This window comes from Lathamus discolor, chromosome Z (genome assembly GCF_037157495.1).
Source record: "Lathamus discolor isolate bLatDis1 chromosome Z, bLatDis1.hap1, whole genome shotgun sequence".
Classification (NCBI taxonomy): domain Eukaryota; kingdom Metazoa; phylum Chordata; class Aves; order Psittaciformes; family Psittacidae; genus Lathamus; species Lathamus discolor.
Window position 1 is genome coordinate 97,290,542 of NC_088909.1, and position 19,388 is coordinate 97,309,929.

General features: G+C 41.7%; 1 protein-coding gene and 1 long non-coding RNA gene across 8 annotated transcripts in view; one reads left to right on the forward strand and one right to left on the reverse strand.

The window, feature by feature from the left end:
* The window catches only part of OSMR (oncostatin M receptor), a 36,383-nt gene extending 30,841 nt beyond the window's left edge, over positions 1-5,542 (reverse strand). For 3 of the 5 annotated variants that reach the window (XM_065663906.1, XM_065663905.1, XM_065663901.1), the window contains exons 1-3: positions 5,472-5,542; positions 3,312-3,444; positions 2,543-2,674 (exon numbers count right to left, since the gene is read on the reverse strand). The gene's annotated coding sequence lies outside the window, so the exon portion shown is untranslated. Of the gene's footprint in view, positions 1-2,051; positions 2,121-2,542; positions 2,675-3,311; positions 3,445-4,667; positions 4,749-5,471 lie in introns of those variants that run through there. The other 2 variants (XM_065663902.1, XM_065663904.1) reach the window with 2 other exon arrangements.
* Positions 5,543-5,820: 278 nt separating this feature from the next.
* On the forward strand, positions 5,821-17,493 carry LOC136006001 (uncharacterized). Of its 3 annotated transcripts, none has more exons than XR_010608940.1 (3): positions 5,821-5,961; positions 15,567-15,712; positions 16,203-17,493. It is a non-coding gene; the product is annotated as an uncharacterized LOC136006001 (long non-coding RNA). The 3 variants fall into 3 exon arrangements; XR_010608941.1 differs by lacking the exon at positions 5,821-5,961 and adding an exon at positions 10,747-10,856; XR_010608939.1 differs by lacking the exon at positions 5,821-5,961 and adding an exon at positions 13,522-14,013.
* The last annotated feature ends 1,895 nt before the right edge of the window (positions 17,494-19,388 follow it).

Below are 19,388 nucleotides of genomic sequence, written 5' to 3' on the forward strand. Positions count from 1 at the left end.
ACAACAGAATTTGAAACTGTTTCACAAGACAGATAACCAAGATGACTTTCTGTCTCCACAAAGCCAAGGACAGAACATTTACTGATCAGAAGGGCCAGTAACTCACGCTAGAATTTCTTCCTAGAAGAAAACCTCCAATTTAACACGTCAGAGCTACAGACACTTCAATTTATTGATCCTTAGGTTTTGAAAAGCTCTGAATTTCTCTAAAGGATAAAAAGAAAAGATTTCAAAGTATTTTTGCAGGTTTCTAAAGGTCACATGGAAATATAAAAGTCCTGCATGCACCACTGCAACCCAGGGCTCCAACAATGCTAACAACAAACACCCTTGTTGCAGTGTGACCCAACTTTTTACTTGAAAGCAAAATAATTCACGTGGAGCCCCCCCGTATTTAAAAGGTGAGCTTGCATTGCCTAATGTATAGGCTTTGCAGTCTTTCTTGCCATTACACCAATATCCTCAAAAGTATTTAGACAACACTAAAATCAACATGAACAAAGAATCTAAATATGCAATCGTATGCAACTAGCAGACTCTTCCACTTACTTAGGGAAATCTGTTTATTTATAGATTTTCTAAGTTTAAACTTACCACCTGATCAAATTTAATACCTAAAAGTGAAAATAATTTGATGCATTTTGCCTGGAATAAACACAATAGAAGGGCTCTTTGTCACAGAGTGGCAAATACGTGATACAAAAAAACAAGTCTTTTCAAGGCAGATTATGTTAAAGCTTCTGGTAACTCTCCAATAGACTGTTATTCCTTTGAATTATACAAAATTAATATTGAGACACAAAGTCAAATCTTGCATGCCCTTTTTCAGAATAAAAAATGTCAAGAAAATTGCCTTTAAAGTCAAGAGAGTTGACTCTCTGTTCTAAAACCAATTTAATTAATACAAAGGTGGTCAGTTAGGTTCAGCAGCGTAACTCCTGACTGAATTATATCAGCACAATGAAAACCTGGCCCCACAGGACCCTGATTTTGTAAACATCTCTGGGGTTGAACACACAAAATTTGGCCTATTTGTCATGTATCACTTTAAGCTAACACAGTGGCAAATTACTGTGGAAGTCATGACATACCAGACTATTTATTTAAAATGCTTCCTATTTTGAAAACAAATCCAAACCCTTTTCTGCTCTTGAGAGGCATTCTCAACTACCCTGTCAAAATAAATGTCTCATTTAACCATATTTCTCCAGTCCTCTAAACTGTCAGATCACTAATGACACAGCCTAGATCACTTTTATTGATGCATAGTACAAACACTGTATGCTACTATATGGCAGTGTAATATAATCAATAACCATCAGAATATATTTTGTACGGCTACAATGCTCTTCTCTATTCAGAATGTTAATAATCCAATTTAATATTGTATAATAAATTGTGATAATACATGCAATTGTAGGTATCGAACCATTTTTTCATTGGAAAAGTTCTGGAATTCTCTAACAAAACAAAATACAAAGTAAATTTAAATAAATAAAATGCTATTCAAGAAAAAAGAAACACAGTTGTTCATATACAAGTAATATTCTTACACCATTATTATGCAGAAACTATAATCACATGCAATAATTACTACCAACTAATGTCAAGCACTTCTTCTGTATTATCAATAATTAAGTACCTTTATAAAATCGTCTTTTAAAAAATCAGTCTTGGTTACAAAGATTAAAAGAGAATCAAAACAGTTGTACAAAATACAACTGTATCAATTTTATTAAAAAAGAAACCAAAACAAAACACATGATGCTAATAGATTACTGACATATTTGCCAAAAGTGAAAGTAATTGAACAACAAAGGAAATGAAGACAGGAAACCAGGGAAGGTTTTTAGGTATCTAATGCACCACCCTAAAAAGGCAAAGGACTACCTCTAAGAAATAGTGAGCAGCTATCAAAAACCACAAGAAAAGTGACAGCCACAACCTCTGTTCTGACAAATAGCTTGGGTCAGATTTGCCAGTCTGAAAAGATATGAATACACTACTAGCATGCCACACAGTTCTTCATCTGAGAATTAATTATCACTGACCTGGGTTTTTTTTAAGCCTAGAAGACATTTTGTCATCACATTCCAACCTGTGTGCTTTGTTTCCATGAACTGCAGGTAAGAACAAGAAGCTTTGTGCCAGTGTTTCTGAACATGGATGGCAGACATGCAATTTTAATGCTTTTTCCTTTCTACTTATTATTTATTGTTAAGATAATTTTGCAATGGCATTTCTCTATCACAGAATCACAGAGCAGTTTGTCCAAATGAGCTGTGAAGAATTCCAAGGATGGATATTCCACAACTTCCCTAAGCAATTTGTTCCAGGGCTTAACCACCCTCACTATGAAGGCTTTTTTCTCCTCATATTCATATATTCCTATATGCATTTTCTCCTCATATTTTGTTTGCACTTGTTTGCACCTGTTCTCTCCTGCCCTTTTGCTGTATACGTCTGCAAAGAGCTTACCTCCGTCTTGTCAGTAACTTTTAATTAATTAAGCAAGAACTAATAATATTAGAACTGCCCTTACCCTTCTCTTCTCAAGGCTGAGCAATCTCAGCTCCATCAGTGGTTCCTAGATGTGCTTCAGCCTCCAACGCCTTCTGGTGTGTCTCCACTGCACTCATTCCAGTCCAACAGTCTTTCTACTGTGAGCCCAAAACTGTACACAGGATTTTAGATATGGCCTCATAAGTATTAAATAGAAGGATATAATCACTCTCCTAATCGCTAATTCTTTGCCGTTATTAACAACAGTAGTTACAGTTCTAATCTCTGTGATGAATTTGGTTATTGGCTATCGTAATCACAGTGTGATTATTTCACACTGTGAAATGATCTATAATATGGGGGATAATACTAAGCCATAATTTGAAGATGATTGGCACAAAATGATCTGTCAGTGCTACTGAAGTTAGTTGAGCAAGAAATTTTTCATTTTATCCTATATTCTTCCTCTTTCTAAAAATCCAACATCTGTGAGGGAAAAGAAACAGACTTTTGTCTTGTCAGGCTGTAGCCTGAATCACTGATAGATTTTTAATTCATTAATATATTCTTTACTTGTCATTCTTCCCATTGGAAAAATGTAACCTGGGGGGTGACAAAACAGATAATAGATGGATTCAGGACTCCCCAGCCTAATTTGAAATTAATCAACAGTGACAGATATATCAATAGAACAGAACCATTTTGGAGATGTGGTGGCAGCTGCAGTAATATTCAGCAGCAACAAGAACTGCTCAGAGATCTTCAATTAAAGAGAAATTGCTCCAGAACTGGAGATAGGAGCAAATTACCTTGGGAAGAGATGTAATCTTCTTCAGTAGGTAGTTTGAAAATAGTCTAAATAAGTATCTCTGGGTAAACTACTTCTTCAGTCAAAAGGCTGCCTTAGATGATCCCTGAAGTCCCATCCAGGCCAATACTTTCCTGATGCCAGAGAAACAAAAAATTCCGATTACTCATCTGGTAAACATGTGCAAGATAAACATTTTGCCAACCTCTTTTCAAAGGCATTAAAGCACCAACATTTAACTGAAACCTCTTTCAAGATCAGACTCATAGCATTTAGTAGTCATTGGTTGGAAGCACCCATATGGTGCACATACTGCTGCAATACCTGGAATACTCATGTGTGCAAGAATAGGAAGCCCCTGGTATGAACATCGAGTCATAGCTGACCACAGAGTCAATCTGGTTTGTATCTGTCTTCCTCAAGCCACGTATTTCAAATCATACTTCATACAACTTTCCTTTCTCAGTGCCCTTTGCTTTGCTTATTTGAAACAGCTGCCAGTCACAACCCACACCCTCAAATGATTCAGAGCCTGTACGCAGGCTGGGAAAACAAATGTTTTCAGCTGCTAGGATCCAGAAAATTCTATCCATTTACAGGAGAGTATTAGGGACACCAAATAAACACTATTGATCAAACAAATTTTCCTAGAACAGACATGGAAGAGGCCTGTCAGAGAGGCAAAAGCAGTAAGAGTGCTACTTTGGATTTACATCACATTTTTCATCCCATATTCTAATTTCCTCTACTTCATAGACAGACTGAGGATAAAAATCACAATTCAAAGTATATACCATGCAGTAGAAGGTCGCTAACATAACTGACATGTTTGGTGCCAAAACCTAATAAACTATTTCCACAGGCACAAAAAAGACACCCCTAGAAAACAAGTCAGACTTTAGATAGACTAACTTGTCCTCTGGAGGTGGTTTTTAACTCTTGAATAGACAGATAACTAGCCAAGTGCCAAAAAGAGCAAGAATGCCCCCAAGGCAATGATTTGTACAAAGTGTTCCTCTGCTCTCCTCACTATAGCCCTTTGAAAACAAAAGTCCACAGCTAATTTGCAACAATTCAAAATTCTGAAAAAAATGAGTATGTGAAATACCAAATTCTAAAGCAAATGAACCCTTCCTTCAGGCCTTGTACTCAGGCTTTCTTCTCCCAGGCAATTTTAAAGATGGTTTCAAATACACTTAGAACACAAAATACATATAAGACACTGAAAGTTCCTGATAAGCCTTGGTGATCTAATGGGTGAGCAACAGTTTTAAAAGCTATATAGGGAAGAAATGTATTTCTATAATTAAGGTCTAGTAGACATTGTAATAATTTTATCACTTAGGGATAGATTTACCTCCTGCGGTTTTGTTTGTTTGTTTGTTTTTTACCAGAAAGTTCTTTGATGCATTCTGCTGATTTTCTAAAGAGCTTGACCAAAACAGGAAAACTGTATGTACTTCCCCACAAAGACTGCAACAAAACAAACAATCCAAACAAAAAAAGCAAATTATATTGGGGAAAAATGGGATCCAAAACCGTGAAGCTCTCAACAGGCTGTGTAAGACTACTCCTGCCCCATCAAAAAAAAAAAAAAAAAGCAAAGAAGAAGGAATCATGTAACATTGTGGCATGACTCATAAAAACAGCAGAATAAGTTTACTATGATTTTAGGCATGGTCTACTTGGAATGCTGTTAGGATCTGGTTTGCTCTGTTGGAGTATGGACTGGTCCAGGCATGCAACAGTTAGATAAAAAGAAAGAAAAAAAGGTTATACCAAAAAATAGACTCCAAAGAATGCAAGAACCACTCTGATAGTATTATTTTTTTTCTCATTAACTCTGATGGGTTTGAGATTAACTGATTGCAGCTGTTTAAAAGAAAGCAGGAGCAACCCTTTCTCAGTATGATGCTAGATTTAAAGATCCGAGCTTGCATGTCTGAGAAAGTCAACACCTCGACGTAGCAGGAACAGGAGAGTTTAAACCCAAACCTATTCACCTGGCAGGAGAGGCATCCACATCCCACGATGTACCTCACCTAAGTAATTGCTGCTCAAGTCAAGTTAGCAGCTTTTATGGTGTAGTTAAGCAGTGACATTTTGAAAGTAGAGAAGGTTAGCCGGTCATAGAACGCCTTAAATTCAACTAAGTACCTACCAGTGCTGTCGGGAGGATGAGGAACTCCCTGCCCGCAGCCCTTCCACACCCGCCGTGCCGAGGGATGCCTGTAAGAACGCGAGTTAAAGCACAGGCAAAGGGTGAAAAGAGCTCAGCGGGTACCAGAGAGACTAAAAGTCAAAGTGAAAACTCCACGGAGCGTTTCAAAACAGGTGCCGGGGTGGAGAAAGCGGTTTCCTCAAGCGGAACAGGCTGTGCTCCACTTAGCAAGAGCGCCGCGGCGCTCCGCGGGAGGAGAGGTGAAGGAAGGCGGCGATTACTGAGGGAATGGGGGTCTGCTGCGATAGGGGGGAACCGGCACCACTCACCTGCAGCCGCCGAGCTGCAGCCTCCGCACGGGCGGACAGACGGGTCCTCGCCCGACGGCCAGCGGGACGGGTCAGCCCCCCCGACCAGTGCCGGGAAGAGCTGCGGCGTGGCCGTCCCTCGCTGGGCAGGGCCGCACCGCCTCCGACCTCGCGGGGGCCGGGTGAGCAGCGTCCCGGGAATTTTCCCCTCTTCGGGAAGCGCGGCTGGTTCCCTTGGCAGTACTCCCGGGGGCGGGCCGCACCGTGTGCACCTCCTCGGGAGAGTCGGAACTCGCGGAGGAGGGTCGGGCGGTGGGGCATGGGGGTCAGCGGCGACAAGGGCCGGCCCTGGGGTGGCCAGGCACAGGGAGGAGGACAAGCAGGGTTAGCCTGAGAGGAGAGTGAGGAGCAGGGGACGGACGCTTTGCTCACAAGGCCACTTTCGCGATCTTCCCAGTCCCGAGCTGGTCAGGAGCTGCATATAGGAATGCTTCACCACCCCTGCTGCTCGGTGGAAAAGAACCTGGCGGTGCTGACTGACGGCGCTTAACATGATCCAGTTTGTGCCCAGGCAGCCAAGAAGGCCTGTATCAAGCTAGTGTCAGCAGTCTCCGCACCCCCCACCCCCCCCACCCCCCCACCCCCCCGTATTCGGTACTGCTGAGGTTTCACCTTGAATCAGGTGTTCAGTTCTGGGATCCTCACTACAGGAGAGAAATTGTGCTGGAGCGGGTTCAGAAAAGGGAAACAAAGGTGGCTCAGGGGGGATCTTACCGCTTTCTACAGCTAGCTGAAAAAGGATGGCTTGTCTTTTCTCCCAAGAAAGAAGTTTTAAGGATAAGAGGTAACAGCCTAAAGCTTCACCAGGGGAGGTTTAGATTGGATATTAGGTAACATTTCTTCACTGGAAGGGTGATCAGGTATTGGAACAGGCTTCCTTGGAAGGGTGGAATCACTGTCCCTGAAACTGTTCAAAAAACACGTAGAGGAGACCCTCTATGACATGGTTTAGTGGTCTTGGCAGTCCTGGAGTGATGGTTGGACTTGATGTTCTCAAAGGCCTTTTCCAACCTACTTGATTCTAGGTCTCCAAGATCCCTGTGTCTCTGGTACCATGGCCTTGGGGCTCCTGTGTCTCTTTGGCTTTCTCCAGGGAGAGGGACAGGCACTCTGGCCACCAAGGTTGATGGGGTGAGGAGATGGTCTGGTTCTTGCAGCAAGGCTTGCAGACAAGGCCATAACCTGCATGGTACCTCACCACTGCCTCACATGCAGCTGTCTGACAAAATCCCATTCAGAAAACACATTAAGGATGGGTACAGCTTGCCACTCCCAGAGTCATAGGACCATAAGGCAGGACAGGAGATGACGAGTTCACCACACCTTTAGGCATGCCCTTGGGCTGTGGGTCCCACCTGACAGGCCTCAGCAGCAGATTCAGAGAGGTATAGTGTGCCTCAAGCTCCTTGCTTCCATCAGAAGAGGTACCCATAAGAAAGTTTTGTTTAAACTTGTTACTTGCCCTTTTCAGGGTGTGCGTGGTGAAAGTTTCTCCAGTTTGTAGCACTTTTATATAAAAGAGGTCTTCTGTCTCTTACTTTTTCTAAGCTATGTTTATAGGTTAAACATAATGTACTTATTAAGACACTGTTTTCCTTGCTTTCCTTTGGATTCTCTCAAATTCTGAAAGCTTGGTTGCTTTTCATTGGAAGGATGGATGTGGAAGTGTTCCAGCTTACAGGCTGTATTAGTTTTTATGCTTCCAGCTATATAGTTTGCTTTTTTTTTTTTTTTTTTTTTTTTTTTTTGTCTTGGTAACAGCATAGTGTTGCTGACTTACAGTTTGCTTGTGATCCACTTGAGCACCTTGATGCTTTCCTTCTTCTGAGCTGCTGACTAGCTAGTTGATCCCAGCCTCTGTGTGCTGTAGGGATATCTAGTGCTTCCCTCTATTGAGTAACATCCTGTTCTTTAGTCAGGTTTTCCATTTTCTAATGATGCTTTTGCTTTCTAGTCAAGCAAATGATTAGTAGTCAAAGAATACTTTTATTCTTTAGGTATTTATTCTGGAGAACTACATCTGTTTCTTCCCCACAGTTTCTGTGTGTGCTGTGTGAGTCATGTAAACAACTTTTAACAGAGGATCACTACTTACTCATTTTTCATTGCCCCCATGCTGGCAGTTGCAGTTGTATAAGAATTCAGAAATATGAAAGATGTCTAAAATTGGATGCCAAAATTTTGGGGTTTTGTTTTGGTTTTTTTCCCCTCCCTTATGGTTATTCACAACTCTCTGTAATCTGCTAATAAGTTATTTCCTCTAATGTTTTTAGACAGCAGAATTAGAAAAGCATACTGGAAATTTACCAGTTCTGTATTTGAAAGCAGGATTTGAGAAATATGCCATAGATCAAACATGGGGGGGGTTGTACACTAAGGGATCTGATAGGAAATGGCATATCATCATGTAATGAAAACTAAAGGGAATAATTTAGGACAGCTTAGTTCCAGCACTTTTTGAATTTTGAATGGGTGTCATTGCATTCCTTTTTGTCTTCTGTAGGAGTGAAAATCTTTTGCAGACACTGTTTTTAAGATAATATATTAAGTCACTTTTCTGCTTTGAGCCCTCTCATTTGAAAATGTTTCTTCTTTTAGACCTCTACTGGAGATAGCTATGATATGTTTATCATTTTCTGAATCATTTCAACTCTTCTGCAGATTATACACATTCAGCTCTCTCTTGCCTCTCCATTTAGGTAGCAGCAATAATCTTGGATGCTGCTTTTGCACACTGATTAAGTTCCAGAATGAACAGCGTAATAGCTTATCCTTTGAATGCTCCAGGCTTATGAACATATGAACTCACTGCTATCTTGAAATAATGTTCAAGGTACTAATTAGTACTTGAAAACCTAACAACTTATTGAATAATGTTTACAAGGAATTTTCACGCCTTGTCAGAAAGTGTTTCAAAAAGCAAGTTACTGGATTTCTCATATTTGAGGTGGAAAAACTGAAAGAGAAAGAAAAGAACAAAGGTAAATCCATGAAAGAACTTGGTACTGCAATGTGTCAAGTGTCAGAACGTCTACAGAATTTAAAGCCCAAAGTTAGGTGCTAAAGTTCTTTATATATCAAATCATAGCAATGTAGTTTGGAAAGGCCTAGAAGGCAATGTCCAGTCCAACCTGAGACCTTCTTTCTTCATGCCACAGAAGAAGAAATTACCACAGTTATGAATTTCACCCCACATCTGCTAGGTGCTTAGTTGCCTGTGTACATACATCCAGTACCCAGCTCTGATACGGCACAGGTGCATAACTGCACTGCTACGAGAGAGCTATGAGAGCTATTTGTAGAGAGAAGAGAAAACTGAAATACAGACACATGTAAGGCTGTTAACATGAGCTAGTTAGTAGTTCAAGAGGGAAAGTACCAACATGGAAAGGTATAAATCCTAAAGGAAAACAAAAAAATCACTTTGGGAAGACTGGTCAAGTCTAGCTGGGAACTAGCTAGGAATCATTGTGTCATGTTATTAGTATGGATGGAGCTGGTGGAGCATGGCAACTTGGTGATTTTAGAAAGCCTTGAGAAGTTACCCTTCCCTTTTTGACTCACACCTGCCTGTCCAGCAGAGACTTTTCAGGTAGCTTAACAGGAGTGGCTTGTTTGCTAGTGGTTAGTCTAAAGCTTATTAAACCCTAACTAATAAGCCAATGTTTGTTTGCCAATAACTAACTGTTTTGTTTTGAATTATATATATTCTTCTTTCAGAGTCTCTCCACCTGGCTAAAAGTACCTGAACAAACTGACCAAGTGTGATGGATGCACTCAACTCCTTAACCAAACTAGTGGTAGTTGGGTACAGGCTCCAAAGAAGGTGTCCTGGGTTTAGCAATAGCAGTCATTTTTTCTCCTTCTTAGTAACTGGTGCAGCGCTGTGGTTTTGACTTTTGGCCTGGGCACAGCGCTGGTAACACCGATGTTTTTAGTTACTGCTCAAATGTTTAGTCTGACCAAGGACTTTGTGAGTCTCATGCTCTGCCAGGGAGTAGGGGAAGCCAGGAGGAAGCAGAGACAGGACACCTGACCAAAACTAGCCGAAGAGGTATTCCATACCACAGCGCGTCATGCCCGTTTAAACCAACTGTTGTGGTTTAAAACCCAGTCAGCTATACAGTCTCGCTCGCTCCCCTCCCCCCCACCACCTCTTCCCTTCCCCTGGCTCCTGGAGGGATGGGGAGGAGAATCGAAAGAATGTAACTCCCACGGGTTGAGATAAGAACAGTCCAGTAACTAAGGTATAACACAAATCACTACTGCTACCACCAATGATAATAATGATAAGGGAAATAACAAGGGAAATAAAAAGGGAAGAGAATACGATACCACCCGCTGACCGAACCCAACCGAGCAGGAAGTGCCCTTCCGGCTAACTCCCAGTTACATCCAGGGCATGACATGCTGTAGTATGGAATACCTCTTTGGCTAGTTTGGGTCAGGTGTCCTGTCTCTGCTTCCTCCCGGCTTCCCCTCCTCCCTGGCAGAGCATGAGACTCACGAAGTCCTTGGTCAAGATTAAGTATTTGAGCAGTAACTAAAAACATCGGTGTTAGCAGCAGTGTTCCCAGGCTGAAAGTCAAAAACACAGCGCTGCACCAGTTACTAAGGAGAAAAAATGACTGCTACTGCTAAACTCAGGACAGGAGGTAAAGGGTTAAGCCATAACTATGTCAAGAACTTCTTTAGTTCCAGTATGTTACCTGAAAACTCACAAAGGAGCAAGTGAGCATCAATGCATGCGATTAACACATGAATAGCAATGTGTTCCAAGACTCATTTGTCAAGGAACAATAACATTTGTGTGTACAAGGATATTATTTATACCTTTCCCATCACATGTAGTTAGACTACAAGCCAACGACTTTATTCCATTGGTATGACTGCCTAAGTGAGCTTTCTTTGAGCTATCCCTGCTAAGCAGCTGGCTGCATGGCAGTCTAACCTTGGGCTAGGGCACCTCCCATTGTTGCCGCTCGAAGCAGAGAGACCTCTCACCAGCTGCAGATTGGTAAGTGACCGATACTGTGCATAACCTGGCATTTGCTAAGCCACTGTCCATCACATTTGAAAAGTCATGGCAGTCAGGTGAAGTAACTGACTACTGGAAAAAGCGAAATATAACCTCCATTTTCAAGAAGTGGAAAATGGAAGACCCGGGGAATTACAGACCAGTCAGTCTCACCTGTGTGCCTGGCAAAATCTTGGAGCACATTCTCCTGGAAGGCATGCTAAGGCACACGAAAAACAACAAGGTGCTTGGTGACAGCCAGCATGGCTTCACTAAGGGGAAATCCTGCCTGACCAATTTGGTGGCCTTCTATGATGGGGCTATGGAACTGATGGACAGGGTTAGAGCAGTTGATGTCATCTACCTGGACTTGGGCAAAGCGTTTGACACTGTCCCACACGACATCCTTGTCTCTAAATTGGAGAGACATCAATTTGGTAGGTGGACCACTCAGTGGATAGAGAACTGGCTGGATGGCAGCATGCAAAGAGTTGTGGTCAATGGCTCAGCGTCCAGCTGGAGACCAGTAACAAGTGGTGTCCCTCAGGGACCAGTCTTGTTCAACATCTTTGTCGCTGACATGGACAGTGGGATTGAATGCACCCTCAGCAAGTTTGCCAATGACACCAAGCTGTGTGGTTGGTTGATAAGCTGGAGGGAAGGGATGCCATCCAGAGGGACCTTGACACGCTTGTGAGGTGGGCTGATGCTAACCTTATGAAGTTTAACCATGACAAGTGTAATAATCTACACCTGTGTCGGAGCAATCCCAGGCACAGGTACAGGGTGGGCAAAGAAGAGATTCAGAGCAGCCCTGTGGAGAAGGACTTGGGGGTGTTGGTCGATGAGAAAATGAACATGAGCCGGCAGTGTGTGCTCACAGCCCAGAAACCAACCATATCCTGGGCTGCATCAAAAGGAGTGTGACCAGCAGGTCAAAGGAGGTGATCCTGCCCCTCTACTCTGCTCTTGTGAGACCTCACTTGGAGTACTGTGTGCAGTTCTGGTGTCCGCAACGTGAAAAGGACATGGAACTGTTGGAACAAGTCCAGAGGAGGGCCACGAGGATGATCAGGGGACTGGAGCACCTCCCGTATGAAGACAGGCTGAGGAAGTTGGGGCTGTTCAGCCTGGAGAAGATAAGGCTGCGTGGAGACCTCACAGTAGCCTTCCAGTATCTGAAGGGGGCCTATAGGGATGCTGGGGAGGGACTCTTCATTAGGGGCTGTACTGATAGGACAAGGGGTAATGGGTTAAAGCTTAAACAGGGGAAGTTTCAATTGGATATAAGGAAGAAATTCTTTACTGTGAGGGTGGTGAAGCACTGGAATGGGTTGCCCAGGGAAGTTGTGAATGCACCATCTCTGGTGGTGTTCAAGGCCAGGTTGGACAGAGCCTTGGGTGAGATGGTTTAGTGAGAGGTGTCGCTGCCAGTGGCAGGGGGGTTGGAAATGGATGATCTTGAGGTCCTTTCCAACCCTAACTATTCTATGATTCTATGATTATAGTGCAGTAAGATTTTTGTGTTGGTAACTTTGGATCATTGTTACACCATTTGTGCAGTAAGTAATAGACCTGCTATTGAATTTTGTTGAGCTGCACTTTTACAACATCGTATTTTAATTAAACCACTTTTGCCGATACTTTTGGAAGTGGTACTTTAAGCAGTCTAAATCACCCATCTGTGACACCAAGAGGGGCCATAACAGACTTCCCATTCAAAGTAGGACTTCACCTGTCTGGTAAGTCTTGAAAGCCTCCAAGAAAGGCAATTTCAGAGACTTAGAGCTGAGCTGTTGTAGTGCTGCACTTCCTTCCTAGGGACAATTTTTTCCTAACATCCAACCTGAGCATTCCAAACCTCAATTTGTGACTGTTGCCTCATGTTGTCTTGTGCCATCTGCCATTACCATTAAGAAGAGCTGCTTGTCTGCTTTGTAACTAACTGTCTTCCATGTAGTTGTAGGTTATCTTTAGGTGGTCCTTTAGCCTGCTTTTTGGGAAACTAACCAGGTTTCTATTTCATGTTCTGTAGGCCACAGACAATTTCGGTACCCCTCTGCTATATCTTCTCCTTTTTCTCAACATCCCTCTTGACCTAGGGTGCCCCGAAATTAGTCTCTTTGCTGCTAGTTAAGGGCAATATTATAGCCCTGCATCAGCACACAGAGCCCTCTAGGTCCTCCTGTTTGTTCATTAACATAGCATCACTTGAGAAGGGCACCTGGGTGTGATGATTCCCCTCTGAATTATGAGAGCTTCCCCATAATGCTGTCCTTTCAGCTTCCTGTGCATAAGCTTGGTGTGGGCATCCCTTGATTGCCAACCCAGTCCACCTTTCCTCACTTCATTGTCAGTCATAACGTCTCTCCTCATCATTCCTAGTTTCAGCTCTTGTCAGGATAGCCAACCTGTTGGCAAAGATGCTTTCCACTTAGTCAGGTTGCTGTAATCTCCTCCTAGCAGTCCTTGATGGTCAGCAAGCTTTTATCCCTTGGTCATAAAACCTGATTCCTTAGTGTTGACACAAGCTGTGCTGTGTTAACCTACAGAATTCTCCACTTGCTGAGGCCACCATTTCCCTTCACTGACAGGATTGAGGAGATACCACCTGAGCTCCCCTGCCTTTGGGTCTAATCTCCAGAGCCAGGTGGTCACACTTGATACACTCAGGGTTTCTCTTCACAGTGTCATTGATATCCCATGGAAGATCAGTACAGGATACTTGTCTTAGTGTCCAAAAGATCCGCATGGGGTACTAGTCTGAGTGCCAGACAAGCCTAAGCAGTCTCTCCACAATATCCTGGATCCAAGCCCTCAGCAAGCAGAAGACCTTCCTAGACAGTAGGTCAGCAGATAAGAGCCTCTATCCCCTAGAGCTGTGACCCTGCCACTATGACTCACTCTCTGCATGCTTAGGCTCAGCTGGCTGTTCTTATGCTCTGTTAAACAGTTCCCAGGCCCTCATCTGCTCCCAGGATCACAGAGCCTATGCTGTAGTCAAAGATCTGCATGCAGAGAAGATATCCACCTGGTGCCAGAAGTCACAAGCTTACAGTCTTCCTTGTCCCAGTCCAGTGCACACAGATGCTGCCTATCCCGGATTCAGCACAGTTGGGGATTCAAGCTTTTGCAGCTGTAGAATCTTGTAGTTCTGGTGAGCTGTACTAAAAAGGCTTCTCTCTAACATCCTCCCCAGTTCAAGTCAGCTGAAGAAAAAAAGTCAAAGCACCCTTTTACCATGAATAGCTGATGGAACTCATTTGGAGTTGCTTAGACCTAGTAGAACTGAAGCTGTCTTTTCCTAGTAGCAGTAGACACACTGAAGTTCCTGAAAGAATTCCCAGGAGTTCTCCAGTGATCTAGAAATTCCCATAAAATCTAGAAAATCTAGAGGCAGAGCCTGGAGACTGCTGTGCAGTCTGTTGGCTGCGTCCATTAGCTGTCATCATTTAGTCATGTGTGGTTTGGGGTTGTTTGGTTGTTCTTTTTTTTTTTTTTTTTTGATTCTCCAAATACAAATATTTGCATGTTTCATTAGTAAGAATACTCAGGTAAAGAGTTTTGGCCATCTGCTTTAGGAAGGCAAGTGCTAAAATAATTACCATTCAAGGAACTACATCATCTTGTTGGACTTGTGTAAGAATCCTTAACTGGCTTTACACGATAACAGCTGAATTCGGGATTTTAAGCAGTGAGTCCACCGCATGTATAACACTAGCTTAACCACAGCAATGCTGTTTGGCAGATTACATGCATTGGATAAAGAAGAAGTGAATGTAAAAGAGGTAGGGGATGAGAGGTGTGCTTGGGCACCTTTGTGTCTCCTTTCATACAGGGATTGTTGATTTAAATGTTTGTGCTAGCAATATCCCACCCTGCCTACAATTCAGGCAGTGTAGGGGTGAACTAACTGAAAGTTCATCTCTGCAGAATTCTGGAGGAAAAAAAAAATAAGTCAGGGAAAATATTCAGATTTTTTTCATATTTTGCAAATGCTATTTACTGATATTTGGGTACATGGAGAAAATGACTTGGCCTAAAAGGGAAGAATAGCTTGATTAGGGTTCTGAATAGAAAAAAATCATGCCACTTAGTTTCCATGGGTCTGTCTTCCTTTGTTAGTTGGAGGTAATAGTATGTCCTTTTTGCTTCTTTGTAATTTCTCTTGTCAGTTTTTAGATGAAAGACTGCTTCTGGCTTTTGCTGCTGTGCTATATCATATAACTGGACATGAAGCCCAGGAGGATATTTTAGACCCAATTAAAATAAAACCATAAATTAATAAAGGATAAAAGAATAAATGAAAAAATAAGCATATTCACTATCAGAGGAGAGGGGCTGCTGGTGGTGGTGTTAAGCTTGAATTTCCATTTTAATGTTCTTAATTATAGCCATAATTTCAGAAGTGCTCTGTGTAATTTATGTATTTTCAATATTTTATTATCAGCTACACCTAAAATAGACTATTTCTCCTTTTACATATCAAAGTTTTGTAGCCTCTCAGCATCTAAAACTAATTTTTCTCTTTTGAAATCTGTGTTCAACAATGTGCTTATAATGTTATCTAATTTGCTTCCAGCATTTACAAAATCTACACTAATGCTGGTGTACTAATAGTTTTTTACCCATATACTGACTTCTACAGTGCTGTAAATATGCCCCTTATGAGTCATAAAAAGGCAATTTTCTGCTTTCTCCATCCTTCAGGAAGAAAGCAAGCCACTGGAACAATGCTATCTACATTAACAGGACCATTTCAAAGGAAAAAAGCCAAAACAACTCCAAACAGGATGTACAAAAGAGAATTCCCTTTCTCAGGCACTGAATCAGTGACTTGAGACACGAGAAATGGGGTAGGTAAAAGTTGCTCACAAAACAATGTGATGAAAGACTTAACTTTACGATGTTGTTTAAAATAGAAGCCGAAATATTGGCCTGTATTTCAAGAGTTTCTGATTCTAGTTAGCTAATGATCATATGCATGAGTTTCTGAACAGTTTACTAGAGATGTTGACAGCCTTATTAAAAGCCAGTAATTTGTATGAAAAAGTTTGAAGTCCTTTCAGCTATAAATTTATATTTAATATTGTGTGAAAGAGGCCATGTGAAGCCTCAACAAAGAATAAATCACACTCACAACCTCATTCTCATAATTCTTCCTTTAAACTTCTTTAAATTCTTCCTTTAAACTCCACTGCCTTCCAACGCAGTCCCTAGCTAGGACCTAAATATCCGTAGCAATAGAAGTTCTCTTATATGTAAACCAAAAATACTTACTAGCTCTTTGCACTCACTGTTTGCCTAAAACTAACTGAGACCAATTTATTCCTGTCTGTTTTGCAGCAGCCTTTGAATTAATAAGATTAGTAACAGGACCTCCTCAACCCTCTCTAGGAAAAACAAGATTTTCAGTGGTTTAAAGAATGCAGATCATGATCACTGCTATTCACATCTCTGTCCAGTTCTGAAAGAAGAAACAGAAGACACAGTACTCCCAACAGAAGCGTGTTGTCAACAGTTTATTAACTCACAGATGACACTTCTTTTCCTGCCTGTGTATGCACTGTTTCCTCAGAAGCAATATGTTGTTTATTTACGATACACCTGTAATGTTCTGTAAGCCAAACATCATGGACCATGCCAACTCTTCTCTTTCCTGGTTGTTCAATTATTTCTGCTAAAGACTACAACCTTCCAGGTTCCCTATTGAGGCACTGTTTTTCGAATTTTTCAACATGTCTTTCAATCTTAATCCAGATTTCTGATGTGCTTGTGATTCCTCATAGCTTCATGTCATTTGGAAATCCAAGGCATCTTTTATCAGATTGTTGACTGCTATCAGCCAAGACAGATCTTTCCAACTCCACTGAAGACATTATACGCTGGACTGCAGGAAAAGGAGCGTGTCCAACAGGTTGAGGGAGGTGATTCTTCCCCTCTACCCTGCTCGCGTAAGACCCCAGCTGCACTACTGCATCCAGCTCTGCAGTCTCCAACAGAAGAAGGAGGTGGACATGTTGCAGCAAGGCCAGAGGAGGGGCGTGAAGATAATCAGAGGACTGGAGCACCTCTCTTAGGAAGACAGGCTGAAAGAGTTGGGTTGTTCAGCTGGAGAAGGTCCCAGGGAGACCTTAGAGCATCCTTCCAGTACCTAATGGGGCTACAAGAAATCTGGAGAGGGACTTTTTATGAGGTCATGTAGGACAAGGGGGAATGACTTCAAGCTGAAAGAGGGTAGATTTACACTAGATATTAGGAAAAAATTCTTCACTGTGATGGTGGTGAGACACTGGAACAGGCTACCCAGAGAAATTGTGGATGCCCCATCCCTGGAAGCATTCAAGGCTGGATTGGATGGAGCTTTGAGTAACCTGTTGTAGTGGAAGGTTGGGCAGGGTTGTTGGAACTGGATGATCTTTGAGGTCCCTTCCAACCCAAACCCTTGTATGATTCTATGATTATTCCTTCCTAACAGTGAGCTATTGCTAACTGCTTTTTGACTGCACAGTGGCACTGTTTTCCATAACAATGTTCCTCATACAAGATTTAATTCCTAATGAGAAACCAATTCTGTGTAGAGTTAGTAGTTGCAGAAATACTCTTCCAGAGCAAAGGACAATAAAGTGTTCTTGAGTTAAACTGCACTGGGCTGAACAATTTCTGGTGTTCTTTTTAGCACAGCCAGAATGACAAAAGGTTTTCAGCACTATTCATGAAGTTCCTTTGGGAATAATTTTGGTCATTCCACAGCTGTAGAGGAGTCATTGAAACTGTACAGCCATGCTAGTGTTGGACTGTGCTTCTTTGCTTCTTAATGGCATCTTAGCTTAGAGTCAAGCTAGGATTCCTTGCTGCCAGCCTGAACTGTCTCATGAAACGTTGGAGGGAGGAATGGCATAATTGCATTTATTCTGTAGGTGTACACTAAGTGTCCTACACAAATATGCTTTGAGCTTTCTGTAGAGATTTCCATCATACCTGTGGTAGGTCATTGTAAAGGGCAAGGCCTGAGGTTTTATTGAATTGTGTATTGTACACAAACTTGTGTGGTTCCAGCAACAGTCTCTCCTGCAGGCATATCTCTTTGATCAAGTAATAATGGTGGTTCCTAAAAAGAGATAGTGCAGGTATTACGTATAATCTGATATGACCTCAGCTAATAGTAACAAGTGTTGGTGTGTAAAACTGAAAATCATAGTAGCATAAATAAGTTATGGAATTGCTGAAGAAAAAAGGATTGGTATTTGCCATTAACTAATAATTGCACAAAAATCCCTATGTGAAGCAATAAGATGAAAAAGCAGTGAAATGTAAAGAAAGAACATAAGAATTAGTATGCAACTTCAAGTCACTTTTTTTGTATATAATTGGTTATATAATGCTTAATTATTTCAGTTCTGCTTTTATTCATAACGTCCATTTCCCCAGTGAAGACTGAGGTACATGAAGTTCACTTGTTCTGTAGATTTTTCATATTTTATTTCCTCCCACTTATCAAGTGGAAAGGCTGCAGTTTAGTTATTCTGAATTCAAACCAAGTTCAGAAGCTAAAAAAAATTATTCCCTATAATCTTTTTGTTTATGGCCGTTACCTGTCATGTCATATAATTCAAATTTATGTACATCAATCTAATAACAATTTCCCATCTTTTCCCCATCTGACTTACTTCAAAGCTAAAGATGCTAAAGCTACCAGAATTTTTTGGTGGTACTAGAAATGCAGTTGCATTAAGCACAGTAATAAATTCATCATTAACTAATGAGTGTTTATACCATTCAGGCACTTACTTAACCTTGAGGGTGTTTGAGTTTAGAGACCAGCATCTTCCAAGTCTCTTTAAAAGTCCTAATTTCTCCTTTGAGTAGATAAATTCCAACCTGCTCACGTCTCAGAACTATTCTTTCCCATCAGGTTGCACCAGGCACAAGTAGGCTGCCTTTCAAACTCCCATAAGCTCTTTTTCTGAACAATGTCATAGCCTTAACTGGAGGGAAGTGGCTGTCTCCATCTACACCATCCTTAAATCTGTACCTTAGTAATTTCTGGGGGTTGTTCCAAGCGTATTTGAATTTCTTTCAACTGAAGAGAGGATTGAATCCTTCTATATACTTTCATATTAAGCACTCTGGTCTGTAGGTTATTATAAAAGGATGGTGTGCCTTCCTCTTTTACAAGAGGGTGTCCTCAGCATCTTCCTGTGAGGGACAAATATGTGCAATAGTCATTCCTTGAGAAATCAACTTCCTGGGAATTCCCCCACCTAGTTTCTGACCTCAGAAACATTTGTGCAGGTTTTATGCTCCTCACACTGAAACAGCTGTGTGAATATGAAGTCTAGGTGCTTGGGAAATTTGAATGAGGAGATGCCAAGTGCATTCAGCCTTTCAGATTAATGGGTACCTAGACGAATTGCAGAGGGGGAGCTAGCTTTTGCCTAGAAGCCTTTTTAAGTAGCTGTGTTGTTTACTGGTTCACCCTGAAGATATCAAGTTCAAAAATATCCATTCTCAAATTTGAGGCACTAAGGT